We start from the raw sequence: 15,579 nt of genomic DNA, 5'->3' as shown, positions 1-15,579 counted from the left end.
GGATGCTCAGACCATGACGCCTAACCATCTCGAAGAAGCACAATCTTCAAAGGTAACAAGCGTCGGATCTACACAAGATCAATTTCTTGATGCTCAATCACTTTGGGTTTGTAGGTGTTTGGGTTTTCCTCACTTGATGATTTTCGCAGAAAGACCTCGGAGGATGGGATGCTCTCAAATGACGAGTGTCAGTTTCTCTCGGGGCAGCCAACCAGCTAGTGGTTGTAGGGGGCGGCTATTTATAGCCTAGGGAGCAGCCCAACATGATAAGACATAAATGCCCTTCAATGATATGACCTCTAGGTGGGTAGATATTTTGGGACAGCTGACGCGTAGCACAGCAATGGTCGGAATTTTGAGTAGGCGCGGTCGTGGCGGCAGGGCCGGGCCGCGGACAAGCCCGGGACACACGCGTGAGGGCGCACACAGGGTGCGGCCACAGTGAGGAAGGGCGTGGGTGGCGCATGGCCACACGAGGGGCGGCCGGCGTGGTGAGCACGAGCCCGCAGGGAAGTGGTGGGCGGCACAAACGGCGACTAAACAAGGGGAAAGCGGGGGAATCGATGGAGACGCTCACCGCGGAGCTGGGGAAGGAGACGGCGAGGCCGAGGGTGGTCGGGGCAGCGCGGTTCGACGCCGAGAAGCAGTGGTCGGTGATGAGGAAGAAGAGGTCGATGCACTCGATCCTTGATGACTCGGCTCCAATCCGTGGACGTGGGCGATGATGGTGTTGCTGCTGGCGCAGCTCCTAGGCACGATGACGGAGAACGGGGTGGTCGGTGGCCGCGGTGACGCGCGGCGGCCGCGCTCGAGGAGGCGGATCTGGAGGAGGAAGGGAGGCCGAGAGGGTGATTGAGGAGTGGAGGGAAGCTAGGGGCGACACAGTGGGTCTGGGCGGCGGCGCAGGTAGGGCCGGCGGCGTAGTGGTCGGGGCGGCGGCGCAGTGGGTCGAGGCGGCGGCGCAGGTCTCTGGCTCTGGTCTGGTCGTTGGGGAGGGGAGAGGAAGGGAGGCAGATAGGGGGGAGACGACCGACCGGCTAGGTGATTTTAGTGGGGGGAGGGTTAGCAATGGCGCACCTTTTAGGGGTGCGCCATAAACACCGTGATAGCAATGGCGCGCCTTCTCCTGGTGCGCCATTACTAACTTTTTTTTGGATTTTTAGTTGCATGCAATGATTTTTTAGAAAATGACCATAAATTTTAAAATGTTACGATATAAGTAGTTATTAATAATTTTCAAATACTTGCATTGCAAAACATTTGTGAATTGGTAAAACATTTATGAATATGAAAAAATATTCATGAATTCAAAAAGTGCCCATGAAATTTAAAAATATTCATGTGTTCAAAAAATATTAACAAATTCAATACTTTTTGTGAGTTAGAAAAATGTTTGCATTTTCAAAAAATATTTGCAAATTTAAGCAGGAAAAGGAACACTGAAAAATAAAATACCAGAATAAACATAAATAAAAACACCGTGATAGCAATGGCGCACCTCCTAGGGGTGCGCCGTAAACACCGTGATAGCAATGGCGCAACTTCTCCTGGTGCGCCATTACTAACTTTTTTTTACCAGAATAAACATAAATAAAAACAATTAAAATACCAGAAGAAAACACAAAGAAGCCCAAGGTGCCTGTAAATGATGCTTTGCAACAAAACAAGAGGGAGAAGAACAAAAATTCCAAATCCAAGAAGAAAGTGGTCGATACTTCAACTTGGTGATGGAGAAGTTACAAAATATTAAAGGAAGGTAAGTACAGACAACATTAATCCCCACTGTTTTGAACAAAACAGGTTACTGGATAGAGGACTAGAATAGAAGAAATGCCATTTCCATATGTCGAAATACAATCGAGAAATGAAGACTACAATTTAAATACAATCGATCTTAGCTATCTTTTCACAATCTTATTGCCCTTATTTTTTGAAAATGGAGTTCTTCTCTTGAACGGACGTCCTTTAGGTAGGGTGGTCCTGCTTCTTCTTGTGGTGTATGGTACTTCATCGTCGTCGTCATGTTCCATCTTCGGGTCGCCGTACTTGTCAAAGTCTTGCTCATTGGCGACTCCATCCATTTCGATGATCTTCCTTTTGCCTCTCCTCACGACAACACGACTGGGCTTTGACGGGTCGGTAATGAAGAAGCATTGGTCCACTTGGGAAGCCAGTACCCTTGGCTCATTTTTCGCGGTGACTTTTGCGCCCGCGGTCTTGGATTTGGCTTCGGGTATAACCATGGTGGTGAAATAATGGTCTTCTTTTAGGACGCTCTTGGCCCATCTGACACGGAACATCGGGACCTTCTCTCCAGCATAGCTCATCTCCCAGATATCCTCGATCCTTCCGTAGTATCTGTCCTTGTCGTTACCGGTGTAGGATTCCATCGTTACCCCGGAGTTCTGATAATCTCTCTTCATGTCCTTTTCCTCGGTGTAGAATGTGTAGCCGTTGATATCGTATGCCTCATAGGTCACCAGGTTGTGCTCGGCGCCTGATACGTCTCCAACGTATCTATAATTTTTATTGTTCCATGCTATTATATTACCCGTTTTGGATGTTTATGGGCTTTACTTTACACTTTTATATCATTTTTGGGACTAACCTACTAATCGGAGGCCCAGCCCGTATTGCTGTTTGTTTGCCTATTTCAGTGTTTCAAAGATAAGGAATATCAAACGGAGTCCAAACGGAATGAAACCTTCGGGAGCATGATTTTTGGAACGAACGTGATCCAGAGGACTTGGAGTGCACGTCAAGAAGCAATCGATGAGGCCACGAGGGTGGAGGGCGCGCCCTTCCCTGGTGGGCGCGCCCCCTGTCTCGTGGGCCCCTCGAGCGTCCACTGACCTACTTCTTCCTCTTATATATAACCACGTACCCCAAAAACATCAGAGGCGACCACGAAAAACTATTTCCACCACCGTAACCTTCTGTATCCACGAGATCCCATCTTGGAGCCTTCGTCGGCGCTCCGCCGGAGGGGGAATCGACCATGGAGGGCTTCTACATCGACACCATAGCCCTTCTGATGAGTTGTGAGTAGTTTACCACAGACCTTCGGGTCCATGGTTATTAGCTAGATGGCTTCTTCTCTCTCTTTGAATCTCAATACAAAGTTCTCCTCGATCTTCTTGGAGATCTATTCGATGTAACTCTTTTTGCGGTGTGTTTGTCGAGATCCGATGAATTGTGGGTTTATGATCAAGTTTATCTATGAGAAATATTTGAATCTTCTCTGAATTCTTTTATGTGTGATTAAGTTATCTTTGCAAGTCTCTTTGAATTATCAGTTTGGTTTGGCCTACTAGATTGATCTTTCTTGCAATGGGAGAAGTGCTTAGCTTTGGGTTCAATCTTGCGGTGTCCTTTTCCAGTGACAGCAGGGGCAGCAAGGCACGTATTGTATTGTTTCCCTCTACATCATGTCATCTTTCTTAATGCGTTACTCTGTTCTTTATGAACTTAATACTCTAGATGCATGCTGGATAGCAGTCGATGTGTGGAGTAATAGTAGTAGATGCAGGCAGGAGTCGGTCTACTTGTCACGGACGTGATGCCTATATACATGATCATGCCTAGATAATCTCATAATTATTCGCTTTTCTATCAATTGCTCGACAGTAATTTGTTCACCCACCGTAATACTTATGCTATCTTGAGAGAAGCCACTATTGAAACCTATGGCCCCCGGGTCTATCTTTTATCATATAAAGTTTGCTATCTACTTTTATTCGCATCTTTACTTTTCCAATCTATATTATAAAATACCAAAAATATATTTATCTTATCATATTATCTATATCAGATCTCACTTTCGCAAGTGGCCGTGAAGGGATTGACAACCCCTTTATTCCGTTGGTTGTGAGTTCTTTGTTTGTTTATGTAGGTGTGTGGGACTTTTGAGGAGCCTCCTACTGGATTGATACCTTGGTTCTCAAAAACTGAGGGAAATACTTACGCTACTGTGCTGCATCACCCTTTCCTCTTCAAGGAAAACCAACGCAAGCTCAAGACGTAGCAAGAAGGATTTCTGGCGCCGTTGCCGGGGAGGCTTCCACCAAGTCAAGTCAAGATTCGACCTCCCGCCAACGTGCGATTTCTGGCGCCGTTGCCAGGGAGGTCTTCGCTTAAGTCAAGACATACCAAGTACCCATCACAAACTCATCTCCCTCGCATTTACATTATTTTCCATTTGCCACTCGTTTTCCTCTCCCCCACTTCACCCTTGCCATTTTATTCGCCCTCTCTTTCCCAATCTCCCCTCTCTTTCGCTTGCCTTTTGTTTGCTCGTTGTCATGGCTAGTCTTCCTATCCTCGTTATTACTCCCGAACATGAAATTCTTAATTTTAAGCAAAGGGAGGGAGAAAATTTAAAAGATGCTTGGCATAGAATTTGCAATGCTCAAAATAAATCTACTAGGAAGCTTTCTACTTCCGTTCTTCTTCGCAATTTTTATGTAGGCGTTACTCCTTGGAATAGATATATTCTTGATACCATTACCGGAGGGAACTTCTTGGGTAGCCATAGTTTTGATGCCTATAATGCCATGTTAGATTTGTTTGGTCCACCCCCTCTATTGGTTAATGGAACTGTTTTAACTTTGGAACATGTGATGCAAAGGCTTGAAATTATTGAAAATAAAGTTGCCACTGTTGAGTTAATTGAAAATTTGGATAAAAAGATCCACAATCATATTACCCAATATGGATCTAGGGTTGGTGTCACCTTGAAAATTTTTAAGGAAAAAGAACCTATAGTCAATGAAAGAATAGATCTTGATTCTACAAGATTAGTAAACTTGAGGATATTATCACCAACTTAGGGTCGGCGTTTTCTTCCGTGAAAAACACTCCAAACCCACCTACAAAAACTGCCAAATTTATCTATGTTCCTAAAAGTAAGGGTGAATCTTCTAGTAAGGAAAGTGCGGATCTCAAATCAATAAGTGTTCATCCCAATTGTTTCTCTATCATTAAGGAACCTTTTGCTACAAATGAATTTCTTGAATTCTTGCCTAGGGGTTTAATCATTGCTAAAAAGGGGGAAACCCCTAAAAGTTATAAGTGCTTTACTTATGAATTGAGTGCCAAAGATGGCACTACTTAGATCTATCCTTGTTTTTATGCCTAGCTAGGGGCGTTAAACGATAGCGCTAGTTGGGAGGCAACCCAATTTTCTTTGCGATTTTTGCTTTTGCTTCTGTTTAGTAATAAATTTATCATCTACCTTCTGTTTAGATGCGTTTTCATGTTTTAATTAGTGTTTGTGCCAAGTAGAACCTATAGGATTTTCTTGGATGATAACTATTTGATCTTGCTGACAATTCCAGAAACTTTCTGTTCACTAAAACAATTGTTTAAAATCACCAGAACGTGATAAAATACTGATTCCAATTGCAGTAGATCAATAAACATATTATCTAGGTCGTCCTATTTTGGTAGAAGTTTTTGAGTTCCAGAAGTTTGCGTTAGTTACAGATTACTTCAGACTGTTCTGTTTTTGACAGATTCTGTTTTCCATGTGTTGTTTGCTTATTTTGATGCATCTACGGCTAGTAAAATAGTTTATAAACCATAGAGAAGTTGGAATACAGTATTTTTAACACCAATATAAATAAAGAATGAGTTCATTACAGTACCTTGAAGTGGTATTTTGTTTTCTTTCGCTAACGGAGCTTACGAGATTTCTGTTCAGTTTTGTGTTGTGAAGTTTTCAAGTTTTGGGTAAAGATTTGATGGACTATGGAATAAGGAGTGGCAAGACCCTAAGCTTGGGGATGCCCATGGCACCCCAAGATATTCAAGAATAGCCAAAAGCCTAAGCTTGGGGATGCCCCGGGAAGGCATCCCCTCTTTCGTTTCGTTTATCGGTAACTTTACTTGGAGCTATATTTTTATTCGCCACATGATATGTGTTTTGCTTGGAGCGTCTTGTATGATATTAGTCTTTTCTTTTTAGTTTGCCACAATCATCCTTGCTGTACACACCTTTTGGGAGAAACCCACATGATTAGAATTTATTATAATACTCTATGTGCTTCACTTATATCTTTTGAGCTAGATAGTTTTTGCTGTAGTGCTTCACTTATATTTTTTTAGAGCACGGTGGTGGCTTAATTTTGTAGAAATTGTTAGTCTCTCATGCTTCACTTATATTATTTTGAGAGTCTTTTAGAATAGCATGGTATTTGCTATGGTTATAAAATTGGTCCTAGAATGGTAGGCATCCAAGTTGGGTATAATAAAAACTATCATAGAAAGTGAATTGGATGCTATGATCAATTTGATACTTGATAATTGTTTTGAGATATGGAGGTAGTGATATTAAAGTTATGCTAGTTGGGTGATTATGAATTTAAAGAATCCTTGTGTTGAAGTTAGCAAGTCCCGTAGCATGCACATATGGTAAAAGTTGTGTAACAAATTTGAAACATGAGGTGTTCTTAGATTGTGCATCCTTATGAGTGGCGGTCGGGGATGAGCGATGGTCTTTTCCTACCAATCTATCCCCCTAGGAGCATGCGCGTAGTGCTTGGTTTTTGATGACTTGTAGATTTTTGCAATAAGTATATGAGTTCTTTTGACTAATGTTGAGTCCATGGATTATACACACTTTTACCTTTCCATCATTGCTAGCCTCTTCGGTACCGTGCATTGCCCTTTCTCACCTTGAGAGTTGGTGCAAACTTCGCCGGTGCATCCAAACCCCGTGATACGATACGCTCTATCACACATAAACCTCCTTATATCTTCCTCAAAACAGCCACCATACCTACCTATTATGGCATTTCCATAGCCATTCCGAGATATATTGCCATGCAACTTTCCACCGTTCCGTTTATCATCATGACACGCATCATCATTGTCATATTGCCTTGCATGATCCTGTAGTTGACATCGTATTTGTGGCAAAGCCACCATGCATAATTTTTCATACATGTCACTCTTGATTCATTGCCCATCCCGGTACACCACCGAAGGCATTCATATAGAGTCATATCTTGTTCTAGTTTTGAGTTGTAATCCATAAGTTGTAAATAAATAGAAGTGAGATGATCATCATTATTAGAGCATTGTCCCCAAAGAAAAAAAAAGAAAGAAAAAAAGGAAAGGCCAAAAAGAAAAAAAGAAAGGCCAAAAGAAAAGAAAAAATTAAAAAAAATAAAAAATAAAAAGGGGGCAATGTTACTATCTTTTTCCCGCACTTGTGCTTCAAAGTAGCACCATGTTCTTCATATAGAGTCTCATATGTTGTCACTTTCATATACTAGTGGGAATTTTTCATTATAGAACTTGGCTTGTATATTCCTACGATGGGCTTCCTCAAATGCCCTAGGTCTTCGTGAGCAAGCAAGTTGGATGCACACCCACTTAGTTTCTTTTGTTGAGCTTTCATGCATTTTTAGCTCTAGTGCATCCGTTGCATGGCAATCCCTACTCCTCATGTTGACATCAATTGATGGGCATCTCCATAGCCCGTTGATTATCCTCGTCAATATGAGACTTTCTCCTTTTTTGTCTTCTCCACACAATCCCCATCATTATATTCTATTCCACCCATAGTGCTATATCCATGGCTCACGCTCATGTATTGCGTGAAGGTTGAAAAAGTTTGAGATTATTTAAGTACGAAACAATTGCTTGGCTTGTCATCGGGGGTGTACAAGATGGGAGCATATTTGTGTGACAAAAATGAAGCATGACCTAACTATATGATTTTGTAGGGATGAACTTTCTTTAACCATGTTATTTTGAGAAGACATGATTACTTTGATTAGTATGCTTGAAGTATTATTATTTCTTATGTCAATATGAACTTTTATTTTGAATCATTTGGATCTGAACATTCATGCCACAATAAAGAAAATTACATTTAGAATTATGCTAGGTAGCATTCCACATCAAAAATTCTGTTTTTATCATTTACCTACTCGAGGACGAGCAAGAATTAAGCTTGGGGATGCTTGATACGTCTCCAACGTATCTATAATCTTTGATTGTTTCATGCTATTATATTACCCGTTTTGGATGTTTATGGGCTTTACTTTACACTTTTATATCATTTTTGGGACTGACCTACTAACCGGACGCCCAGCCCGTATTGCTGTTTTTTTGCCTATTTCAGTGTTTCGAAGATAAGGAATATCAAACGGAGTCCAAACGGAATGAAACCTTCGGGAGCGTGATTTTTGGAACGAACGTGATCCAGAGGACTTGGAGTGCACGTCAAGAAGCAATCGAGGAGGCCACGAGGGTCGAGGGCGTGCCCTTCCCTGGTGGGCACGCCCCCTGTCTCGTGGGCCCCTCGGGCGTCCACCGACCTACTTCTTCCTCCTATATATACCCATGTACCCCGAAAACATCAGAGGCGACCACGAAAAACTATTTCCACCACTGTAACCTTCTATATCCACGAGATCCCATCTTGGAGCCTTCGCTGGCGCTCCGCCAGAGGGGGAATCGACCATGGAGGGCTTCTACATCAACACCATAGCCCTTCCGATGAGTTGTGAGTAGTTTACCACAGACCTTCGGGTCCATAGTTATTAGATAGATTGCTTCTTCTCTCTCTTTGAATCTCAACACAAAGTTCTCCTCGATCTTCTTGGAGATCTATTCGATGTAACTCCTTTTGTGGTGTGTTTGTCGAGATCCGATGAATTGTGGGTTTATGATCAAGTTTATCTATGAGAAATATTTGAATCTTCTCTGAATTTTTTTATGTGTGATTAAGTTATCTTTGCAAGTCTCTTCGAATTATCAGTTTGGTTTGGCCTACTAGATTGATCTTTCTTGCAATGGGAGAAGTGCTTAGCTTTGGGTTCAATCTTCCGGTGTCCTTTCCCAGTGACAGCAGGGGCAGCAAGGCACGTATTGTATTGTTGCCATCGAGGATAAAAAGATGGGGTTTATATCATACTGCATGAGTTTATCCCTCTACATCATGTCATCTTTCTTAATGTTTTACTCTGTTCTTTATGAACTTAATACTCTAGATGCATGCTGGATAGCGGTCGATGTGTGGAGTAATAGTATTAGATGCCGGCAGGAGTCGGTCTACTTGTCACGGACGTGATGCCTATATACATGATCATGCCTAGATAATCTCATAATTATTCGCTTTTCTATCAATTGCTCGACAGTAATTTGTTCACCCACCGTAATACTTATGTTATCTTGAGAGAAGCCACTAGTGAAACCTATGGCCCCCGGGTCTATCTTTTATCATATAGAGTTTTCTATCTACTTTTATTCGCATCTTTACTTTTCCAATCTATATTATAAAATACCAAAAATATATTTATCTTATCATATTATCTCTATCAGAACTCACTTTCGCAAGTGGCCATGAAGGGATTGACAACCCCTTTATTGCGTTGGTTGCGAGTTCTTTGTTTGTTTGTGTAGGTGTTTGGGACTTTTGAGGAGCCTCCTACTGGATTGATACCTTGGTTCTCAAAAACTAAGGGAAATACTTACGCTACTGTGCTGCATCACCCTTTCCTCTTCAAGGAAAACCAACGCAAGCTCAAGACGTAGCAGCGCCCTGTGACAAGGCAAATATGAGTTTTTCTTCCGCGGAAGAATCCTCATGTAAAGGGTATGACAGAAGCTTTTCCTTGAACCAACGCGTGAAACATGAGTTGTGCTCTTTGATTATATCTCCGTCCATTCTCTGTTGGCCTCGGTCATTGTACGTCTTCTCAATAAAGGTTTTGTGCTCTACCACCCAAGGATCGACCACGTCTATGTGTTGTAGCGCGACTAGGTTTGCTCTTTCAAAGTCGGTGAGTCGACCCTTGAAGTCGACATGCATTTCGTGGCGACCCTCGCGGTGACCCCATCCAGCGAGCCTGCCGAGGTGCCTGTTGACGGGCAGACCAACGGGGTTCTCGATGCCTAGATAATTCGTGCAGTAGGAGATGCACTCTTCGGTCAGAAAGCCCTTGGCTATGCTTCCATCTGGACGTGCCATGTTGCGAACGTATCCTTTGATGAGACCATTCATCCTTTCGAACGGAATCATGCTGTGCAGGAACGTCGGCCCGAGCTAGATGATATCCTCCATGATATGGACCAGCAGATGCACCATAACGTCGAAGAATGCGGGCGGGAAGTACATCTCAAACTCGCATAGTATCACCATGATCTCTTCCTGTAGCCTTCTGTAGCATTTCACGGACGTGCGCGTCCATGATCCCACGGATTTCAACTGGAAGTATCTGCGTCATCAGCACGTGACAGTCGTGAGACTTCATCCCGCTGAACTTCTGCTTCGCTGAGTCTAGGTATCTGCTTATCTTCCTCGCGTAACCGTAAGGAAGTTTTACTCCTATGAGGCAGGTGAAAAACTGCTCGATCTCCTCCTTACTTAGAGTGAAGCACGCGGGAGGGCAGTCATATTCGATCTTCTTGGCCTTTTTGCCTTTGCGACGACTTTCCGTGTCCTTCGCCTCATCATCATCATCATTAGGGAGTTTTGCGTGAAGCTCCTCCCTGATGCCCATTGATTGCAAGTCTGCCCTTGCTTCGGCCCATCTTTGGTCCTCTCTGGCATGTTGAGAAAGGTACCAAGCAGACTCTTGCACACGTTCTTCGTGATATGCATGACATCAAGGCTGTGAGGCACACGGAGGATCTTCCAGTACGGCAAGTCCCAGAAAACAGACCTCGTTTTCCATACCTTCAGCAGCGGCTCTGGTGCCTTTCGCTTCTTTCCCGGCGGTGGGCACTCTTTCCAATTTTTCAACAGCTCGTCTATTTCCTCGCCGCTCCTCGTACGCGGGCGTCTTCGGGGTTCGGTTTCACCATCGAACAAATCATTGCGTTTTCTCCATGGGACATCGTCGTGAAGCCACCTTCGATGTCCCATGAACACGGTTTTCGAAGACCCGGGATCTCTATCTAGCTGGCGATACGTTGTGTCATCCATGCACCTGACGCATGCACAAAATCCGTGGACCACCTGCCCCGCGACATATCTGTAACCGAGATAGTCGTGCACCATCGTGAGCAGTGCGGCTCTCATAGGGAAATATTCTTTCACTGTGGTGTCCCACATATTGGCTGGCGTTTTCCACAGCGTGTCTAGCTCCTCTTTCAGCAGCCCCAGATACAGATTGATGTCGTTCCCTGGTTGTTTCGGCCCGTCAATTAGCATACTCATGTGAATGTACTTCCTCTTCATGCACAACCAGGGGGAAGGTTGTACATCCACGCAAACACAGGCCAGGTGCTATGTGTGCTTCAGTGGCTGCCAAACGGATTGACTCCATCGACGCTCGCGCCCAGCATGATGTTCCTTGGATCGTCCCCAAATTCTGGGTGTTCGAAGTTCAACGCTTGCCACTGGCTCGCATCCTTAGGGTGACTCAGCATCTTGTCTTTTTTATTTATCTCTGGATCATTTTCGTCATCTTCTCGCTTCTTCTTCTCCCTATCCGCGTGCCAACGTAGGAGCTTTGCTAGCTTAGGGTCCGTTTAATACCGCTGCAGACGAGGAGTGATCGGAAAGTACCACACCACTTTTCGAGGAGCTTTCTTCCTCTTCTTGTATCGAGTGACACCGCACACCGGACATATGGTAGACTCCGCGTGCTCGTCCCGATAAATGATGCAATCGTTCACGCATACATGGTGTTTCATGTGTGGTAAATCCAGAGGACACACGATTTTCTTCGCCTCCTCGAAACTGGTCCGGCACTTGTTCCCCTTGGGAAGACGTTCGTGCTAGAATGACATGTTCCCGTCGAAGCATGCGTCAGTCATTTTGTGTTTTACCTTCATCTCTAGGGCCATGAGCGTTACTTTCAGGCGGGTATCCTCGGGCCTGCATCCTTCATACAATGGAGTAACCGCGTCTATCTCCAGTTGATCCAGCTTGGCTTTCTCTCAGGCGGCAGCTCTTGTGTTACCCGTCTGCTTGAGAAGCAGCTCTTGAATATGAGGGTCCTGCACCCAGCCCATCGATGGTCCATCGTCGTCTGCTCCGGCATCTTCATCTTCATGATCATGCCCTTCGTCTTGATCTTCCTCATCATCATGTCCGGCATCTTCTACATGACGATTGTGTCGTGCATCTACTTCGTGATCATGTCCTGGAGATTCTTCATTGTGACACCCAAAATTTTATTTAGATTTTTCAAAAAAAAAAATTGACTTGAGGGAGGTGATTTAAATATTCCTTCAAAAGAACCCTCCCTCTCAAAATATTTTCTTTATGGCAAGAGTTTTATTTGGATTCACCCAAGACATGATTTTGGTCTTGGAGGTTCTTTCTTTTTATTTGGACTCAAACCAAAATACTTATCTCTTGGAAAAATGTCATTTGACAATTCCTTTGAAAAGCCCTATAGCTTTTGGAATGATCTTTTTCCACTTTCAACAAATCTCTCTTGCCATGACCTATGTGCAAATCCTCTTCCACAAACCTTTCCCCACCTTTGGATCATGATGTGCCTCAACTACAGCAAGTTGAACCTCTCCATATATTTATTTTCCATTTATATCTTATCAAAAACAATTTCTGCCTTCTATTCTAGCTCTTGGAGATTTACAAAGGAGCTACCCTTTCTGTTTTGATTTTTGCCCCCAAACCAATTTCCCTTCCTAGTCCTTTGAACCCTCAACCAAGATCCATGAAGATCCACTGGTCTTCAGTTCAAATTTTTCAAACTATACTTGCTGCAAGTTTGGACCAGATTTGCCAAATTTGATGAAATTCATTCAAATCCTTCTCCAAAAATTCTGAGAAAAATCAGGCAGCCTCTGGGTGCATTGAGAGGTCACCTCACCAAGTCCCAGCTCCAGGAAAAATTTTCTTCATACCATATCATTTCATCGAACACCTTCAGAGCACTGTCAATGTCATGTTCAGTCAAATTCAGTTAACAGTGTCTGAACCACTGTCGTTTCTTCAGTGTCCGTTGCCAATCTCACCAGTGCCCCGGCGTCGCCGTGTTTCCTGTCCCCTCCCCCTTGTCCTCTGCACCGCATGAGCGCCTGGATGCTTGCGGGCATCGGCGACGAGCAGGAGGAGGTGCGCTGCCCCGTGATCGACGCCAGCGGCGGCTTTGCGGCCGCCAAAGAGAGGCGCAGCGCAGACGGCGCCGTCCAGCGCCGCCCAAGCCACCGGAGGCCGCCGCGTGGTCTTCCACTCCCCTGTGCGCGCTGCCACCCTCGTCGTGAACCGCTAGGCGCGTAGCGCGCTCTCTGCCGCCGCCGTGCCAGTACGGCGACCCCGACGAAGACCGACACCATTACGCCATGCCCGACCGAATTTAGCAGTGGAACGGGACCAGTAACTCTCACTGGTGCTGCCTGGCCACCTAAACCCTCTGCCAAGCCACTGCCTCGCCGTAATCGCTCGCCGGAGATTCTCCGTTCACGGCCACCCCGTCGAGCCACCTATTAATAGAGGCCCCGAGCTCCAGCTAGTACCCACACCACCTCTGCACTCCACCAAGACCCCGCCTAGCCACTGGAAGAGCCCCGAGGGAGTCTCCTTCCTCAACTCCGGCCGCCGCGACCCGCCACGGGATCCAGCTCGATTCGCTCCCGTGCGTGCACCTCTGCCTCCCATCTCTTGCCAGTAGCTCTCTAGTGCATCCCTCCTTCTGACCCGCGCTTCAATTCGAAGTTTGCAGCACACCACCGGAGTTCCCCACCATCGCCCGAGCCGCCGTCCGCCGGAGAAAGTGTCGCCGTCGACGTGGTGCTCCCCGACGCCCAAGTCCACCACCCACCGACGCGGAAGGACACGCTGATACTCCTGGTACACTCCGATCTCCCTGACTCGCCGTGGTTCGACGCCGGCGACCACCGCAGCCTTCGGGCGCCAGCGAGGTTTTTCAAACCTGACATGTGGACCCCCCACGTCAGCCTCTCTTCTTTCACCCCCGAAGCGTTTTCTGTTGGCGCCTTCGGGCAGAGTACGTTTTCCCTGTGGGCTGGCGCGTTTCTATTCGAACCGTTTTTTGTTTTCTCAGTTAAGCCCCTGGAACTTTTCTGTTTCATTACAGATGAGTCCCTGGACAGAAACCCTTATAACTTTTTAATAAAAAGTGATTTTTGAGTGATTCTTTTTCTGACAGTCTTATAATTTTGTCTAGTTTTTTATGGGATTTATTTGGAAAAATTTTGGAACAACTTTTATGCACGCGTTGGTTTTCACGTTAGTATGCATTTTCGCTATACCGTAGGTTCCGGAAGAGGTGGCGGAGCCGCGAACTTCGCCGAGCTAGACTCCGACTTCTCCGAACCAGGCAAGCATGTTTGAACCTTTGATATGATAGGTGCTTTGCATGTTTGCGTGAAAGGTTGTGCATGGCATATGAGTATCAGTGAGTATCTCGTTGCATGCGAGGCAACTACCCGTGCGTTCCGAAGTTACTGTGATCTCTGATGAGAGATGGCCTAGTCATGTGGTGACATGAAGGGCAGTAAGGTGGTACTATTGTAGCATGGCAGCCTTACGTCATCCGATAAATTCGACGTTAACGTGGACGGAGTCACGTTATCGTTCTTCCCCCTTCCGTGCTACCACATGTTTTCTGCCAGAATGCGGTTTAGTAAGTTGGTAACCTCTTTCCGTGTACACACCAAACAGCGGGGCCGGGATGAGGGTTCCATGGCCCTGGATTAAAGCCAGTCATCCGGTCAGGGGGCATGGGTGTTTCCGGTTGGGACCGAGAGGGGGGCACCCCTTAGAGCGCGCGTATAGAAATTTGATCCCATGCTACGCGAGGTTGTAGCCTCCCCGTCTCAAGGTTTTTCTTGAACGTTGTCGAGGGTGATTCCTGGCTTCGGAATGTTGAATGGGTGTGTACTGGTTAGACGTGTTTCTTCCAAAACACCATAAACGGAACTAGTCCCCGTGACTATTGAAATCCGTTGGCTGTGGTTAAAGTACAAACTCTGCAGAGTCAAATCCTTCCGAGTCATCGTATCCATGGTCAAGTATCGTGATCAGTGTATCCATATCTATGTCAAGTCCACGTGGTATTATCCCCGGTAACCAAACTTGAGTGGTAAACTTGGTTAAACATTTTTCCTAGGGATGGACTAACCCCTGTTATTTATCTCATGCTTGATTATTCCTTTGTTATGATTTAAATTCTTGAGCTACTAAGATATTAAGTTATGAAGCCCTTTATGTGATGTCGCTCAGACGTCCGACTGTGGCATGTTTGTTATTTACTTTCGATATAAGCCCTTTATGTGATGTCGCTCAGACGTCCGACTGTGGCACTCTTGTTATTTACTCTTGATATAAGCCCTTTATGAGAGAAGCTCAGACGTCCGACTGTGGCATATTTGTTATTTGCTTTTGATATAAGCCCTTTATGCGATGTCGCTCAGACGTCCGACTGTGGCACGCACTATCTTTTATTTTCTATTATAAGCCCTTTATGTGGTGTCGCCCTGACGCCCGACTGCGGCATTGTTATTCTTGCATTTTCCTCTCGAGGAGTCATTCAGACCCTCGTTTGGCACCCAGTATTTATTTTGGGATTTCGGGAGGACTACCGCCCGACTTTTCTTTTATTTCCCATGCATTATTGTCTCTATGTC

Source organism: Triticum aestivum, chromosome 1D (assembly GCF_018294505.1).
Source record: "Triticum aestivum cultivar Chinese Spring chromosome 1D, IWGSC CS RefSeq v2.1, whole genome shotgun sequence".
Lineage (NCBI taxonomy): Eukaryota > Viridiplantae > Streptophyta > Magnoliopsida > Poales > Poaceae > Triticum > Triticum aestivum.
The sequence above is the reverse complement of the archived record's forward strand: the minus strand, read 5'-3'. Positions refer to the sequence as shown.